The sequence below is a fragment of the Bos indicus genome, chromosome X, assembly GCF_029378745.1.
Source record: "Bos indicus isolate NIAB-ARS_2022 breed Sahiwal x Tharparkar chromosome X, NIAB-ARS_B.indTharparkar_mat_pri_1.0, whole genome shotgun sequence".
Lineage (NCBI taxonomy): Eukaryota > Metazoa > Chordata > Mammalia > Artiodactyla > Bovidae > Bos > Bos indicus.
Window position 1 is genome coordinate 110,825,115 of NC_091789.1, and position 16,986 is coordinate 110,842,100.

The following is a 16,986-nucleotide window of genomic DNA, read 5'->3' on the forward strand; positions in this document are numbered from 1 at the left end:
GTCGCTTCAGTCGTGTCCGACTCTGTGCGACCCCATAGACGGCGGCCCACCAGGCTCCCCCGTCCCTGGGATTCTCCAGGCAAGAACACTGGAGTGGGTTGCCATTTCCTTTCCCAATGCATGAAAGGGAAAAGTGAAAGTGAAGTCGCTCAGTCGTGTCCGACCCTTCGAGACTTCATGGTCTGCAGCCTACCAGGCTCCTCCGTCCATGGGAGTTTCCAGGCAAGAGTACTGGAGTGGGGTGCCATTGCCTTCTCCATGTGAAGGCTAGACATAACTAATTTGGCCAGTATCCTCCCTTCTCACATCTCATGGGTTGTTTTTTTTTAACCTCCATATGAAGCAAGAAGTGACAATGTATCAACTGTGTTCAGAAAACAGCTGATGGCCTTGAAACACGGATGTGGTTTCAATATGCATGCATAGGAGTTATTTCAGATAGCAAAAACTAAACTGTGACAGGAAGAAAGCCCATCAGGTTACCATTAACTGTTTAGTTTAAGTTCAAAACATCAACTCTAAAATCACTGATTTGAAAAAATAAATATCAATAAGAATTTAATCATTTTTTAAAAATTCATTTTTAAGCATGATGGAATCATTTATCTTCATATCAACTAAAATTTCATTCTTTGTGCATCTTACTACATATTGTAGAACAGGTTCTAGACAACAGTCCTAAAAAAATTTGTCTAAACTTTATTTAGGGGCATAATCAGCTAAAAATAGAGCACAACTCTTGCAATTTCATCCAGCCTGAAAAACTGGGAGAGGAGTGAATTTTTCTGTTCTTGAAAGAGTTCTAGGACATTCTTATTTCTTTTAATTTGAAGTAGACCAAAAATATTAAAAATAGACCGGAACATAATATAAATCCTGCCTATTCCTCCCCACCCAGGAAACCTCAAAATCTCACAATCTTTCATACTCTGTCTTGAGAAATAATGTCCTTTTTGTGAGCCAAGAGTGAATAGCTTATCCTTTAAATCTAAGACCCCTTTTCATCTGAGGTCTCAAAGGGACATTGCTGCTGCTTATAGCCTTGAAATTCAGCAGGATAAATGCTGTAGGAATGCTGCTCCTTGTATCATAGATTGAGAGATTGAAACCTGGGGGAGGGCATATGTACTCAAGGTCACATTCTGAGTCCTCAGCAGTTCTGCTTTGTGAACACAGCCCTTCTGATTCAATCTTTAGCGCTCAGTAAACAACCAGTGATGTGCAGTTAACTTTTTCCACTGAAGCATTTCAAGATGGATATGTGTGCCCAGGATAATATATGAAGTAATGACCCATGTGTTAGCCTAAAAGAAACCTCCTCCCCCATTCTCGGCACACCTCTCCTCCCAGGCCAAATAGCCCAGACTCCAGCCATCTACTGCCCTGAGGGGAGGACTCTTGGAAAAGAACCAGAAAACAAAAATGTCAAATACCTGCTTCTTGAGTTCCAAAAGGAGAGGGCCAGATAGAAGACTTGAAGAAACACATAATATAGTTTGCTTCTCTAACTCTGCATCCCACCCCCTACCCAGCCCCCATTAATTCCAGCAGTGAGTTCTGAGTGATCCCAGAGAGATCATGGTGAGATGGTCTGGTCCCTGTAAATCAGCCATCAGGGAGCCCTGTGGAGCCCTGCTCAATGAAAATTAAGGATTTTTTTTTTTTTTCAAAAGACACAATATGCAGAATGGAAAAGTGAGTGTGAGCTGAACCCTGTGTAAATAACCTGAGATTTTACATCCCATTTGAAGGGGGAAAGGGGAAAAAAGCTTCTTTTCATACGGTTCGGCTCCAAGCTAGCAGGACCCAGTTGACAGAGCACCTTGGAAAAGGAAATCTGAATAAAGTATGGATTCTAGTCAATAATAACGTATTAATATCACTATTGGTTCATTAATAGTGACAAATGTGCCCTACTAATGTAAGCTGTTGATAATAAGGAAAACTGAGTGTGAGGTATATGTAATATCTTCTCAATTCTTCTCAATCTAAAATGTTCTGAAAAATAAAGCAAATTAAAAAAACCCATAAAGTGAAAATATAAGTCCCCAAATGGGAAAAGATCAATTATATCCAGAAAGTGGAAATTGCTCCTACCAATCAGTAAGATAGAGACAAACTGATAGAAAAATGGGCAACTGACTTGAATAGATACTTTACAGAAGAATAAATACAAAAGACCGGCCACTATACTAACATGCTCAACTGCATTAATAGTTAGGGAAATGCAAATTTGAAACCATGAGATACCAACACGCCACTTGACTGGCAAAAAGTTTAGAAATCTGACCATGCCAAGTGTAGGCAAGGATGTGAATCAACTGAAACTCTCATAACGTGGGGGTGGAAGCATGAACTGGAACAACAGTTTTTGAAAACATTGCCTTGTCTATTAAAGCTGAAGAAATACCAAACTTATGACCCAGCAGCTCCATTCCTTAGAGGAAATACTACAGGAACATGCACTTACATATTAATAATAAATTATGGTATATTGATTAAATAAATTGTGGTATATATTTCATACAATGGGATACTATATCATAATGAAACTGAATAAATATAAATAACAGGTTACGTATTATATATCACATTTATACTATATAAAAATAAGAAATGAACAGTTTGACTTCATTTATATAAAGTTCAAAATCAGGAAAAAAGAAAGTATACTGTTTATGGATGCAGCATAGATGGTCAAAGTATAAAGAAAAGCAAGGAAATGACTGCCATAAAAATGTCATACAAGTTACCTATGGGGTGGTAGAGAGGGGGATATGTCTAGAAAGGACATGCAGGACTTTCCTGGCGATCCAGCGGTTAAGACTGCGCTTCCCATGCAGGGGGTGTGGGTTTGATCCCTCATTGGGAAGCTAAGATCCCATATGCTGTGCAGTGTGGCCAAGAAATTAAAAAAATATATTTTTAAAGGGACATGCAGAAGGATTTGGGGAGGTTGGTCATTTCCTAATGACCTAGGTGGATATTGTTACACTAGTGTTCGCTTCATTATTATCGATTATTTTGAACACTGATGTATGTTTGTGTCATGTTTGACAATAAAAAAAGTTTTAAAAATCTAGCTTGCTTCTTGGAATCTTGAGGAGCTGTATCTCCCTTTGACTTGGTAGGAATTATTTGTATTCGATTTCAGCTTATGTTTGGAGATTCTTGTGTTTACAAAACACGTCTTCAGTGAGGGTGGAAGTTTCCAAAGAAAGGCCGGAGTTGTGGTTGGCATGTTTACGGCTGTCTTAACAAGAGATCTTAGAGATGGTATCTACTATGGGAATTCACTACAGGGCAAAATCCAGGCTTCAGCCTCCCAGTCTGAGAACCCCAGTTTTGTCAGTGTCCCAGAGGGAATCTGACTCCATGACATTGACCCCAAACAATAAAGTTACAGGTTCTTAATGGTGCAAATACCATTTTGATATATACAAGTACGTGGTAGTCTGCACATTCATGACAACCTGGTCAGCGTATTCTCTCCAAAAATGCAAGTGACATAGGAATCCTAGTTACCCAAAATCAACTTGGTGAGTATGCAACCACAGCAAATATTTAACACATGAGGTTCTGCTGTACCCATCTCCACAGACAGAACACACCTGCTGGGAAACTGGATGTTTGTACTCAGATTGACAGGGTACTGTAATAAGCCCCCTTTGGGGGATGACTGTACAGCCACACCATTCGTGAGAACTTCCCACTCCCTTCCATGGTTTCCGCCGTATTTGTTTTCCTGATTAAACTCTGAGACAGAGTGCAATCTTATTTCCAAGTTTCATCTCATTGAGCCACTGGTTACTGACTTCCGTGGCTTTGTGTTAGTTCTCTCCACCTGCCCCCACCTCCACCACCATGAAAAACCTAATCAAAAGCACCATGTTGGGACTTCCCTGGTAGCGCAGTGGACAAGAATCTGCCTGCCAATGCAGGGGACACAGGTTCAATCCTTGGCCTGGGAAGATTTCACATGCCACGGAGAAACCGAGCCTGTGTGCCGCAACTACTGAGCCCATGCTCTAGAGCCTGGGAGCCGCAACTACTGAGACCGTGCCCCTATAGAGACTGTGCCCCACAACAAAGAGTAGCCCCCACTCTCCATAACTACAGAAAGTCTGCACAAAGCAACAAAGACCCAGTGGAGCCAAAAAAAAGCACCATGTCCTCTGAATCTATGATGACAGAAACCATAATGTTCCTTATCTGAGGGTGAGGGAGGTAAACTGAGAAGGGGCACAGGGGAACTTTCTGGGGTGATGGCAATGTTCTGTATGTTGATCTGGACAGTGGTTACATGGGAGATACGCATAGATGAGAATACCACAAGCTGTTCACTTCAGACTCGTGCATTTTATGGTATGTAAGTTACACCTACAATATTTTAAGCGTTTTCTCAGATTGCACCTAGTGGATGAGCATATTTAAACTAAAATAAATCGAAGTTGCGTAATTTGTTCATTCACTCATTCATTCATACATCCAGCGTTGGATATTTGCAGTGTGCTCCGTGATCTTGGAGCTGAACCCCGTGTAAATAACCCGAGACTTCACATCCCATTTGAAGGGGGAAAGGAGAAAAAGCTTCTTTTTATATGGCTCAGCTCCAACATAGCAGGATCTAGTTGACACAGCACTTTGGAAACACTCAACCCTGGATATATGAGAACTTCCTGGTGGTACAGTGGATAGGAATCCAACACAGGGGAGATGGGTTCGATCCCTGGTCCGGGAAGATTCCACATGCTACAGAGCAACTAAGCCCAACGAAGCTGCGGAGTGCCACAACTACGGAGTCTGCGTGCTGCAGCTGCTGGAGCCTGGGTGCCTAGAGCCTGTGCTCTGCAACAAGGGAAGCCACTGCAATGAGAAGCCTGCACACAGCAGGAAGAGCAGCCCTCTCTCACCTCAACTATAGAAGGCCCTCATGTAGCAATGAAGACCCAGTACAACCAATAAATAAATAATCTGTTAAAAATTGGATATATGAATGAATGAATGGGTGAACAAATGATGCCTTCTATGCACACACACAGTGTTGGAGAGAATCTTCTGCTAGTGAAGTGATCACAGCAAGTTCAATTTCCAGGTAACCACACAGGCAAGGCCAAACTTGGGCCACAGCTGTTTTCAAGACAGTTTCTGAAGCTGACAGGAGCTGGCTGGAATGCTGGCAAGGCGCCCGGTCCTCCATATCCCCCACTGATTCCCTTTCTATCTTTTCTGCCATCCTCATTCTGCTTTGGACCCATAGATTACTCCTCACTCTTTTTTTTTTTTTTAAACTTTACAATATTGTATTAGTTTTGCCAAATATCAAAATGAATCCGCCACAGGTATACCCGCGTTCCCCATCCTGAGCCCTCCTCCCTCCTCCCTCCCCATACCCTCCCTCTGGGTCATCCCAGTGCACCAGCCCCATGCATCCAGTACCGTGCATCGAACCTGGACTGGCGACTCGTTTCATACATGATATTATACATATTTCAATGCCATTCTCCCAAATCTCCCCACCCTCTCCCTCTCCCACAGAGTCCATAAGACTGATCTATACATCGGTGTCTCTTTTGCTGTCTCGTACACAGGGTTATTGTTACCATCTTTCTAAATTCCATATATATGCGTTAGTATACTGTATTGGTATTTTTCTTTCTGGCTTCACTCTGTATAATAGGTTCCAGTTTCATCCATCTCATTAGAACTGATTCAAATGTATTCTTTTTAATGGCTGAGTAATACTCCATTGTGTACCACAGCTTTCTTATCCATTCATCTGCTGATGGGTATCTAGGTTGCTTCCATGTCCTGGCTATTATAAACAGTGCTGCAATGAACATTGGGGTACACGTGTCTCTTTCCCTTCTGGTTTCCTCAGTGTGTATGCCCAGCAATGGGATTGCTGGATCATAAGGCAGTTCTATTTCCAGTTTTTTAAGGAATCTCCACACTGTTCTCCATAGTGGCTGTACTAGTTTGCATTCCCACCAACAGTGTAAGAGAGTTCCCTTTTCTCCACACCCTCTCCAGCATTTATTGCTTGTAGACTTATGGATTGCAGCCATTCTGACTGGCGTGAAATGGTACCTCATAGTGGTTTTGATTTGCATTTCTCTGATAATGAGTGATGTTGAGCATCTTTTCATGTGTTTGTTAGCCATCTGTATGTCTTCTTTGGAGAAATGTCTATTTAGTTCTTTGGCCCATTTTTTGATTGGGTCATTTATTTTTCTGGAGTTGAGCTGTATACTCCTCACTCTTTATCTTCACCATACCCTGGTTCCCTTGCCTCTCAGGCCTTCTCTTGGAACTACCGGGCAAAACCCAGATCCCAGAATAATGTGACTGCCTGCCTTCTCTTCCTATAATGGGTTGCTGATTGCAGCTGTGGAACTTTCCCTACCCTGGGGACTGGCACTCAGCTGGGCCCCCAAACCTGCCTGATCATCCTTTCTCCAGACCTAGTCACTGCCTCGTCTCTCCCTCCCCGGCCCCCACAACTATTGAAAGCTTCCAGCAAAAGTCTTCAAGCCCCCGCCCTTTGGGAGACCACACTCCTAGTTTTAGGGCTTCCCTGGTGGCTCAGATGGTGAAGAATCTGCCTGCCATACGGGAAGACCTGGGTTTGATCCCAGGGTAGGGAAGATCCCCTCAGTGGGGAAGATCCTCTGGAGAAGGGAATGGCAACCCATTCCAGTATTCTTGCATGGAGAATTCCATGGACAGAGAAGACTGGTGGACTGCAGTCCATGGGGTCACAAAGAGTTGGATGTGACTGGGCAACTAACACTTTCACTCCTACCTAGCTCCAGCCTGCTGTTGGGCATCCATCCTGCTGCCCATAAGGGGAAAGAGTCTAGACTCAGGAGTGTACATTGGTCATTACTGATCAATTACCAGCATCAGGAAAAGCAACTGTGCTCCATCTTCTTGCATCACCTCTGGCAGCTACTTCCCCTTCCTTATGAATGTGGTGAGTTATGAATGAAAAATCTCCAGTCTCCAGATAGCTTCCCTCAACCTCAGAGGGTGACACCAGGAACCCTGCACACAGCAGCCTGCGGGGGTGCCTTGCACTGACCTGCTCTGGGTCGTTAGTGATAGCCCAGAGGGGAGATGGGAGCCTGGCTTTGCACTGTCAATGCCCTCAGGCATGCACCACCCCACTCCTACCTACATCTTGGGTGTCCTGAGTTGCAGTGTGTGCTGGGTGGGGTTCCCAGGGCTGAGGAGAGGAGGGCAGACGGGACTCACCCTCATGTTTCTAACTTACCTGGTGTTCAGACTCCTGGTCTGGCCTTTGCTCCCTCTTTTGTTCACTGTTGGACTGTCTCTTGGGGCCCCATTCTGCCTTCCAGTTACAGAAGATTTGTTTGCTTGTTTGAGGACATTTTAAATTTGAGAACAGGACTTCCCTGCTGGTCCAGTGGTTAAGAATACACCTGCCAATGGAGGGGACACGAGTTCAATCCCTGGTCCAGCAAGATTCCACGTGCTGCGGGGCAGCTAAGCCTGTGAGCTACAACTACTAAAGCCTGTGCTCTGTAGACACCATGCTTCGCAACAAGAGAAGCCCGAAATGAGGAGCCTGTGCACCGCAACTACAGAAGTAGCCCCCACTTGCCGCAACTAGAGACTAAAGCCTGAGCGCAGCCACAAAGACCCAGCACAGCCAAAGTTAATTTATTTAAAAATTTGACAATAGTTTGAGGTGTCCTGAGAAGTAGCAAAGACAGTGTATACAGAGATTTCCCACATACCTTATACCCAGTTTCCCCTGTTGTTAACCTCTTATGTTACTTTGGTGTATATTTGTCACAACTAATGAACCAACATTAACACATTATGATGAACCAAAGTCCAATCCAACTGCAGTTTTGAATCATTTCCTTCCAACTTCTCCTCCTGAATTTGCCTGAGGACCTGCTCCTGCGCAGCCACAATGCTCTCTCCCTCAACCAGCCACTGAGCCTGGAACCGGAAGCCCCAGTGACCTGTAGTTCTGACCTGCACTTGTATCTGGAGCTATCACAGTGTCTCTCTTGCAACAATTGCATCCTTCCCTCTGGACTCATGTTAAATTTATTTGTACCAAGTTTTATCAAACTGGAATGCTTCCATACATATTGGGCTTGATAAGAAACAATTTAGCTGCAAGTGATTGTAACAAAAACAGAGGGACTATTGGCAGGAAAGATACAAGCATCTGAATGCAGAGTTCCAAAGAATAGCAAGAAGAGATAAGAAAGCCTTCCTCAGCGATCAATGCAAAGAAATAGAGGAAAACAGCAGAATGGGAAAGACTAGGGATCTCTTCAAGAAAATCAGAGATACCAAGGGAACATTGCATGCAAAGATGGACTCGATAAAGGACAGAAATGGTATGGACCTAACAGAAGCAGAAGATATTAAGAAGTGGCAAGAATACACAGAAGAACTGTACAAAAAAGATCTTCACGACCCAGATAATCACGATAGTGTGATCACTGACCTAGAGCCAGACATCCTGGAATGTGAAGTCAAGTGGGCCTTAGAAAGCATCACTACGAACAAAGCTAGTGGAGCTGATGGAATTCCAGTTGAGCTATTTCAAATCCTGAAGGATGATGCTGTGAAAGTGCTGTATTCAATATGCCAGCAAATTTGGAAAACTCAGCAGTGGCCACAGGACTGGAAAAGGTCAGTTTTCATTCCAATCCCAAAGAAAGGCAATGCCTAAGAATGCTCAAACTACCGCACAATTGCACTCATTTCACATGCTAGTAATGCTCAAATTCTCCAAGCCAGGCTTCAGCAGTACGTGAACCGTGAACTTCCTGGTGTTCAAGCTGGTTTTAGGAAAGAGATCAAATTGCCAACATCCACTAGATCATGGAAAAAGCAAGAGAGTTCCAGCAAAACTTCTATTTCTGCTTTATTGACTATGCCAAAGCCTTTGACTGTGTGGATCACAATACACTGTGGAAAATTCTTCAAGAGATGGGAATACCAGACCACCTGACCTGCCTCGAGAAATCTGTGTGCAGGTCAGGAAGCCACAGTTAGAACTGGACATGGAACAGACTGGTTCCAAATAGGAAAAGGAGTACATCAAGGCTGTATATTGTCACCCTGCTTATTTAACTTCTATGCAGAGTACATCATGAGAAACGCTGGGCTGGAAGAAACACAAGCTGGAATCAAGATTGCCAGGAGAAATATCAATAACCTCAGATATGCAGATGACACCACCCTCATGGCAGAAAGTGAAGAGGAACTAAAAAGCCTCTTGATGAAAGTGAAAGAGGAGAGTGAAAAAGTTGGCTTAAAGCTCAACATTCAGAAAACTAAGATCACGGCATCCGGTCCCATCACTTCATGGGAAATAGATGGGGAAACAGTGGAAACAGTATCAGACTTTATTTTTTGGGGCTCCAAAATCACTGCAGATGGTGACTGCAGCCATGAAATTAAAAGACGCTTACTCCTTGGAAGGAAAGTTATGACCAACCTAGATAGCATATTCAAAAGCAGAGACATTACTTTGCCAAAAAAGGTCCAGCTAGTCAAGGCTATGGTTTTTCCAGTGGTCATGTATGGATGTGAGAGTTGGACTGTGAAGAAGGCTGAGCGCCGAAGAATTGATGCTTTTGAACTGTGGTGTTGGAGAAGACTCTTGAAAGTCCCTTGGACTGCAAGCAGATCCAACCAGTCCATTCTGAAGGAGATCAGCCCTGGGATTTCTTTGGAAGGAATGATGCTAAAGCTGAAACTCCAGTACTTTGGCCACCTCATGTGAAGAGTTGACTCATTGGAAAAGACTCTGATGCTGGGAGGGATTGGGGACAGGAGGAGAGGACGACTGAGGATGAGATGGCTGGATGGCACCACTGACTCGAGGGATGTGAGTCTGAGTGAACTCCAGGAATTGGTGATGGACAGGGAGGCCTGGCGTGCTGCGATTCATGGGGTAGCAAAGAGTTGGACATAACCGAGCGACTGAACTGAACTAAACTGAAGGGTGAGTGACTGAGTTTAATATGTAATCCCTGGTGGCTTCCCTGATAACTCAGTTGATAAAGAATCCGCCTGCTATGCAGGAGACCCCAGTTCAATTCCTAGGTCGGGAAGATCCCCTGGAGAAGGGATAGGCTACCCACTCCAGTATTATTGGCCTTCCCTTGTGGCTCAGTTGGTAAAGAATCTGCCTGCAATGCAGGAGACCCCGGTTTGATTCCTGGGTTGGGAAGATCCCCTGGAGAAGGAAAAGGCTACCCACTCCAGTATTCTGGCCTAGAGAATTCCATGGACTATACAGTCTGTGGAGTCACAAAGAGTTGGACAAGACTAAGCGACTTTCACTTTCACTGGTGGATTAGTGGTAAAGAATCCACCTGCCAATACAGGGTGGGTTTAATCCCTTGGTTGGGAGGAGGGCAGGGCAACCCACTCCAGTATTCTTGCCTGGAGAATCCCCATTTACAGAGGAGCCTGGCAGGATGCAGTCCATTGGGTCGCAAAAGAGTTGGACATGAGTGAGTGACTAAACAAACCCCAAAAATAGGGTCTATAACAACAGTGTTGGATAGAGAGTGAGCTCCTGTTATCCGACTGCCTGTGTGACATTAGATGAGTGACTTTTCTGTTTAGGGTCCAGTTTCCCCATCTGTAAATATGGATAATCGTGATGTTCACCTCATGGATCATGTGAGGATTAAAGTTAATATGCATAGCCCTTTCCTCAGCGGCCGCTAAAGTACGCAGTCCTGAGGAAGCTAAGGCCTGGTTGGGGTGAGACTTTCACTTCATCTGGGCGACTAGCACCGCGCCCAACAGCCCCCACCTAGCACTCGCCCCGCACCATGGCCTCCTTCTCAGAGCTTGCTTGCATCTACTCGGCCCCCATTCTGCACGACGATGAGGTGACGGTCACAGAGTGTAAGAATAATGCCCTCATTAAAGCAGCTGGTGTAAATGTTGAACCTTTCTGACCAGGCTTGTTTGCAGAGGTTTTGGCCAATGTCAATGATGGGAGCCTCGTCTGCAACATGGGGGCTGGCGGACTTGTCCCAGCAGCTGGTGCTGAACCTGCAGGAGGTCCTGTCCCCTCCACCACTGCTGCTCCAGCTAAAGAGAAGAAAGTAGAAGCAAAAAAAGAAGAATCTGAAGAGTCTGATGATGACATGGGCTTTGGTCTTTTTGACTAAACCGCTTTAGTAACAGGTTTAAAATAAAAAGCTGAGCTCTTTAAAAATAAATAAAAAATAAAGTTATCACGCACAGAGCACCTAGAACACTGCTTGGCATGTGAGTGGACAGTCACCCTTAGTCATAATAATAAAGGTGATGGTAATGATGGTTATAAGCGTGTCTCAAGAAAGAACGAAGGAAGAGCATCAGGAACAAGACAAAAATAGGAAAGGAAGGTCCTCGTTTGAGGCTATGGGGTCTCTCTCTTTCCTGCTTTTACATGATTGTTTGATTCCTTTTTCTGTCTTCCACAGGTTGGGACACAACGTACAGACTGAAGCTGAAGTTCCTGGTGTTCTCAAGCCAGGAGGCTCAATGGGGGTATTCGTGTTATAAATTTCCGGAAGAGAGAAACAGAAGCCTCGCCAGGGTCAGAAAGCCTCCAGGGGTCCTGTCACTGGTGCTATGTGTGGGTGCGTGTGGAACCGATGGGTTCCTAGGGCTTCCCCTCCCAGACTGAGGAAGTGGCAGGCTCTCTCAAAAGGGCTGTAGCTATTATTGAGTCTACACTACAATTGCCATCAAACTTAGTGGTTTCAAATCATTACCTTTGATTATCTCTTAGGCTTTCCTTGCATCAGAAATTTGGAAGCAGCTCGGCTGAGTAGTGTCCTGACTTAGGGAATCTCTCACACCATTGCTGTCAGATGGTGGCTGGAGGTGGTGTCATCTTGAAGGCTTCTGACACTTGGACTAGGAAGACTGAAACAGCTGGGAGTCGGCACAGCTGGGCATACTGGGTAACTTCCTTGCTCTCTATTTCTGTATGCTCTTTCCACATGGAAAGATGTCTACATGATCATTCCAGCATGGTGGCTTCAGGGTAATCAGATGTCTTACATGATGGCTCAGGACCCCAAAGGCTCAAGTGTGTGTCCCAAGAGGGAGAGAAAGCCAGGTGGCAGCCATCTTGAAGTGATACCTCATTGTAGTTTTGAGCATCAATCACTTTCTTGCTCACTTGCTCATCATATCACTTGTCTGGTCAACACAGAAAGTTCTGCCCAGATGGCCAAAAAGCACATGAAAAGATGCTCAACATTGCTAACTATTAGAGAAGTACAAATCAAAACCACAATGAGGTGTTACTTCACATGGGTCAGAATGGCCATCTTCGAAGAAAAGGGAACCCTCCTATGCTGTTGGTGGGAATGTAAATTGGTGTAGCTACTATGGAGAACAGTATGGGGGTTCCTTTAAAAACTAAAAATAGAACTACCATATGATCCTGCAATCCCACTCCTGGACATATATCCAGAGATAACCATAATTCAAAAAGATACACGTACCCCAATGTTCATACCAGCACTATTCACAATAGCTAAGACACGGAAGCAACTCAATGTCTATGGACAGATGAATGGATAAAGAAGATGCGGTACATATATGCAATGCAATATTGTGCTCAGTCATGTCTGACTCTTTGTGACCCTATGGACTGTAGCCCACCGGGTTCATCATCCATGGGATTTTTCAGGCAAGAATGCTGGAGGGGGTTGCCATTTCCACCTCCAGGGGATCTTCCCAACCCTGGGATCAAAACTGCATCTCCTGTGTCTACTTCACTGACAGGTGGATTCTTTAACACTGAGCCACTTGGGAAGCCCACAGTGGAATAATACTCAGCCATAAAAAAGAATGAACCAATGCCATTTGCAGCAACTGGGATGGACCTAGAGCTTATCATACTAAGCAAAGTCAGAGAAAGACAAATATCATATGATATCCTTTTTATGTGGCATCTAAAAAAATTACACAAAAGAACGTATTTACAAAATAGTAACAGATTTAGACTTTGAAAATAAATTTGTGATTACCAAAGGTGAAAGGCAATAAAGCAGAAATAGATGTTTTTCTGGAACTCTCTTGCTTTTTCGCTGGATCATCGAAAAAGTAAGAGAGTTCCAGAAAAGCATCTATTTCTGCTTTATTGACTATGCCAAAGCCTTTGACTGTGTGGATCACAATAAACTGTGGAAAATTCTGAAAGAGATGGGAATACCAGACCACCTGACCTGCCTCTTGAGAAACCTATATGCAGGTCAGGAAGCCACAGGTAGAACTGGACATGGAACAACAGACTGGTTCCAAATAGGAAAAAGAGTACGTCAAAGCTGTATATTGTCACCCTGCTTATTTAACTTACATGCAGAGTACATCATGAGAAACGCTGGGCTAGAAGAAGCACAAGCTGGAATCAAGATTGCCGGGAGAAATATCAATAACCTCAGATATGTAGATGATACCATCCTTATGGCAGAAAGCAAAAAGGAACTAAAAAGCCTCTTGATGAAAGTGAAAGTGGAGAGTGAAAAAGTTGGCTTAAAGCTCAACATTCAGAAAACTAAGATCGTGGCATCTGGTCCCATCACTTCATGAGAAATAGATGGGGAAACAGTGGAAACAGTGCCAGACTTTATTTTCCTGGGCTCCAAAATCACTGCAGATGGTGACTGCAGCCATGAAATTAAAAGACGCTTACTCCTTGGAAGGAAAGTTATGACCAACCTAGATAGCATATTCAAAAGCAGAGACATTACTTTGCCAACAAAAGTTCATCTAGTCAAGGCTATGGTTTTTCCAGTGGTCATGTATGGATGTGAGAGTTGGACTGTGAAGAAAGCTGAGTGCTGAAGAATTGATGCTTTTGAACTGTGGTGTTGGAGAAGACTCTTGAGAGTCCCTTGGACTGCAAGGAGATCCAACCAGTCCATTCTGAAGGAGATCAGCCCTGGGATTTCTTTGGAAGGAATGATGCTAAAGCTGAAACTCCAGTACTTTGGCCACCTCATGTGAAGAGTTGACTCATTGGAAAAGACTCTGATGCTGGGAGGGATTGGGGGCAGGAGGAGAAGGGGATGACAGAGGATGAGATGGCTGGATGGCATCACTGACTGGATGGACGTGAGTCTGAGTGAACTCCTGGAGTTGGTGATGGACAGGGAGGCCTGGCGTGCTGCGATTCATGGGGTCGCGAAGAGTCGGACACGACTGAGCGACTGAACTGAACTGAAAGGTGAAAGGTGGGGAACAATAAATTAGGAATTTGGAATTAACATATACACACTCCTATACATAAAATATAAAATGGGGCTTCCTTGGTGGCTCAAACAGTACAGAATCTGCCTGAAATGCGGGAAGACCCGGGTTCAGTCCCTGGGTTGGGAAGATCCCCTGGAGAGGGGAATGGCTACCCACTCCAGTATTCTTGCCTGGACAATTCCGTGGATGGAGGAACATGGTGGGCTACAGTCCATGAGACTGCAAAGAGTTGGACACAACTGAGTGAGAGAAAGAGTATTATGAGTATATATAAAATAGATAATCAACAGGGACCTACTGTGCAAAAAAGGGAACTGTTCAATATTCTGTAATAACCTATATGGGAATAGAATCTAGAAAAGAATGGATATATGTATATGTATAACTGAATCACTTTGCTGTGCATTTGAAACTAATATAATACTGTAAATCAGCTATACTCTAATATAAAATAAAAATTAAATTAAAAAGAAAGGTCTGCATAGATTAAAGGGGAGCGAACACAGACCCCACCCCCACCGCCACCTGTCAATGGAAGCCTGTCAAAGTCACATCAGAAGAGGTTGCACACTGGGATATTTATTGGCATAACCACCTTTGGAAAATATTGATACAATCTCCAATTGGGGGAGTTGCACACAGATGAGGAGACAATGGTTGTCATATCTAATGTATACTATCTACTAGATTTTACCCAAGGATATATGATAAACATTTCTCCACATAATTATTCTTCCACAATGTCCTTTTATAAAAAGCATTAATTTAAAAAATTCATGTTATCAAAGTAATACATACTCATAAAAAATTCAAAGTGCAGAAATGCATAAAGAAACAATGGGAGGTTTCTTCCTTCTCTCCCCGCTAATTATTCTCTAAGGGTAACAATGAGTTCTACATACCTGTCTAGATTTTCCTTTACACCTATTTAGTCATACACAAGATTTTTTTTTAATAAAAATAAAAATCATGTTATATATTCTTGCTTATTTCACTTTAAAATGCTGTGGCAGGAAGTGATGTGTCCTACTCTTTTTAACTGGTGCATAGTATTCTGTTGTCTGTGTTAGGATGTCTCTAATTTGCTTTAAAGACGGGCAGTGTGTTATGAAGCACCTGCTGTTTCGTTTAAGCTAGGCTTTTAGGGCTAGTGAGCTGCTTTTCACAGGAACACCCACTCCAGGAGCAGCCAACCGACTTTTAATCAGAAAATTCACCCTCCAAGTGCTTCCTCTACTCTTATCTCCCATCAACACTGCTGCATGTCCGACTCTGTGCGACCCCACAGACGGCAGCCCACCAGGTTCCGCTGTCCTTGGGATTCTCCAGGCAAGAACACTCGAGTTGGTTGCCATTTCCTTCTCCAATGCATGAAAGTGAAAAGTGAAAGTGAAGTTGTGTCTGACTCTTAGCGACCCCATGGACTGCAGCCTAACAGGCTCCTCCGTCCATGGGAGTTTCCAGGCAAGAGTACTGGAGTGGGGTGCCATTGCCTTCTCTGCCCATCAACACTAGATTTTGCTAATTAGCAGAATGACATAGCAAGTGAATCTGCACAACGGGTATTCCCAATGGGCTCTTACTGTTGCATTGAGAAGTATTCAAGGTACATAGATTGGCTGAATAATTTTAGAGACGCTCTCCAAACTTGCACAGACAGGGCAGCTGGATCTAGGCAGGTGTGTAGCCTGTGCTCAGGGACACCTCTGGGTGGATCCCTAAGGGCCCTTTGTTCTACCATGAATTTGGATATTCTGATTGCCTGATGCTGCCTTCAAGGCTAACGGAATCTTGCTTCTAGAGTACTGTGGCCTCCACCTTAAACGCTTTTTGCATGTTAGGACCAAGCTGGGACCCCTTTAGATACACAGGAGGTTGTACCACTGTTGCTTAGGCCTGCTTGTTAATTTCAACCTGGCTGATTTGGGCCTGAGACTCACTCTTGTTACAACCTGGTGGCTAGATGGGGAAGCTACAAGAGAGCCTTGAAGACTGCCTGACCAAATTGGCCTTGGTCAGCTCACAACATTATGGATGGATCATAATTTATTTTTCCAAACCCATTTTAACAGGCATTTAGAATGCTTCCAATGTTTTTCCTTTACGTTAAACACTGCGGTACCATCCATTTCACAAAATGTTTGTATAAAATGTTTTTTTGCATAAAATTTTTAGCTTAATAATTACATGCTATTTCACTGAAGCAATGCACCCTAATTTATTCATCTCATCCCCTGTTTTTGTATCTTAGGCTTTGGTGGAATCTGTATCTGAACCCAGGTCTGATTGATGCAAGCCCAAGTCTTTTCTAATACTTCTAGACAGAATTGTCTGGAAGATGAAACCTGGGAGTAAAGTGCCAAGGAGCTAATAGTGGATGTTGCTCTTTTCCCAGTTCCTATTTGGGGATTCCACCCTAGACCTTAGTTGACTTTTCACCTCCTCGGGTCTGCTTAAAGTGATTCCCCACCCTGGTTACACGTATGAGTCTCTGAACAAACATAAGAAATCCTGGTGTTACAGAATCTAATTTTCAAACCCAGGAAGGTGCAAAGCTCAGATCGTCAGTATATGGAGTTAAATATAATCTCATGCACTGAGCAATACATTTAACATCCTAATTAATAATTCAGAGCATCAAGTGCAGTGTGGAAAGATATTATGTCTGTGCTGCCTGTTTGTGGGAAAATCCGCTACCTAACTGCATTCCTC

At 43.8% G+C, this 16,986-nt stretch overlaps 1 long non-coding RNA gene and 1 pseudogene across 1 annotated transcript in view; one reads left to right on the forward strand and one right to left on the reverse strand.

The window, feature by feature from the left end:
- Positions 1-7,036: 7,036 nt before the first annotated feature.
- Positions 7,037-16,986, reverse strand: part of LOC139181070 (uncharacterized) — a 40,818-nt gene continuing 30,868 nt past the window's right edge. The window contains exon 3 of the long non-coding RNA XR_011565198.1: positions 7,037-7,445. This is a non-coding gene — a long non-coding RNA (uncharacterized lncRNA). The remainder of the gene's footprint in view (positions 7,446-16,986) is intronic.
- On the forward strand, positions 10,845-11,189 carry LOC139181325 (large ribosomal subunit protein P1 pseudogene; annotated as a pseudogene).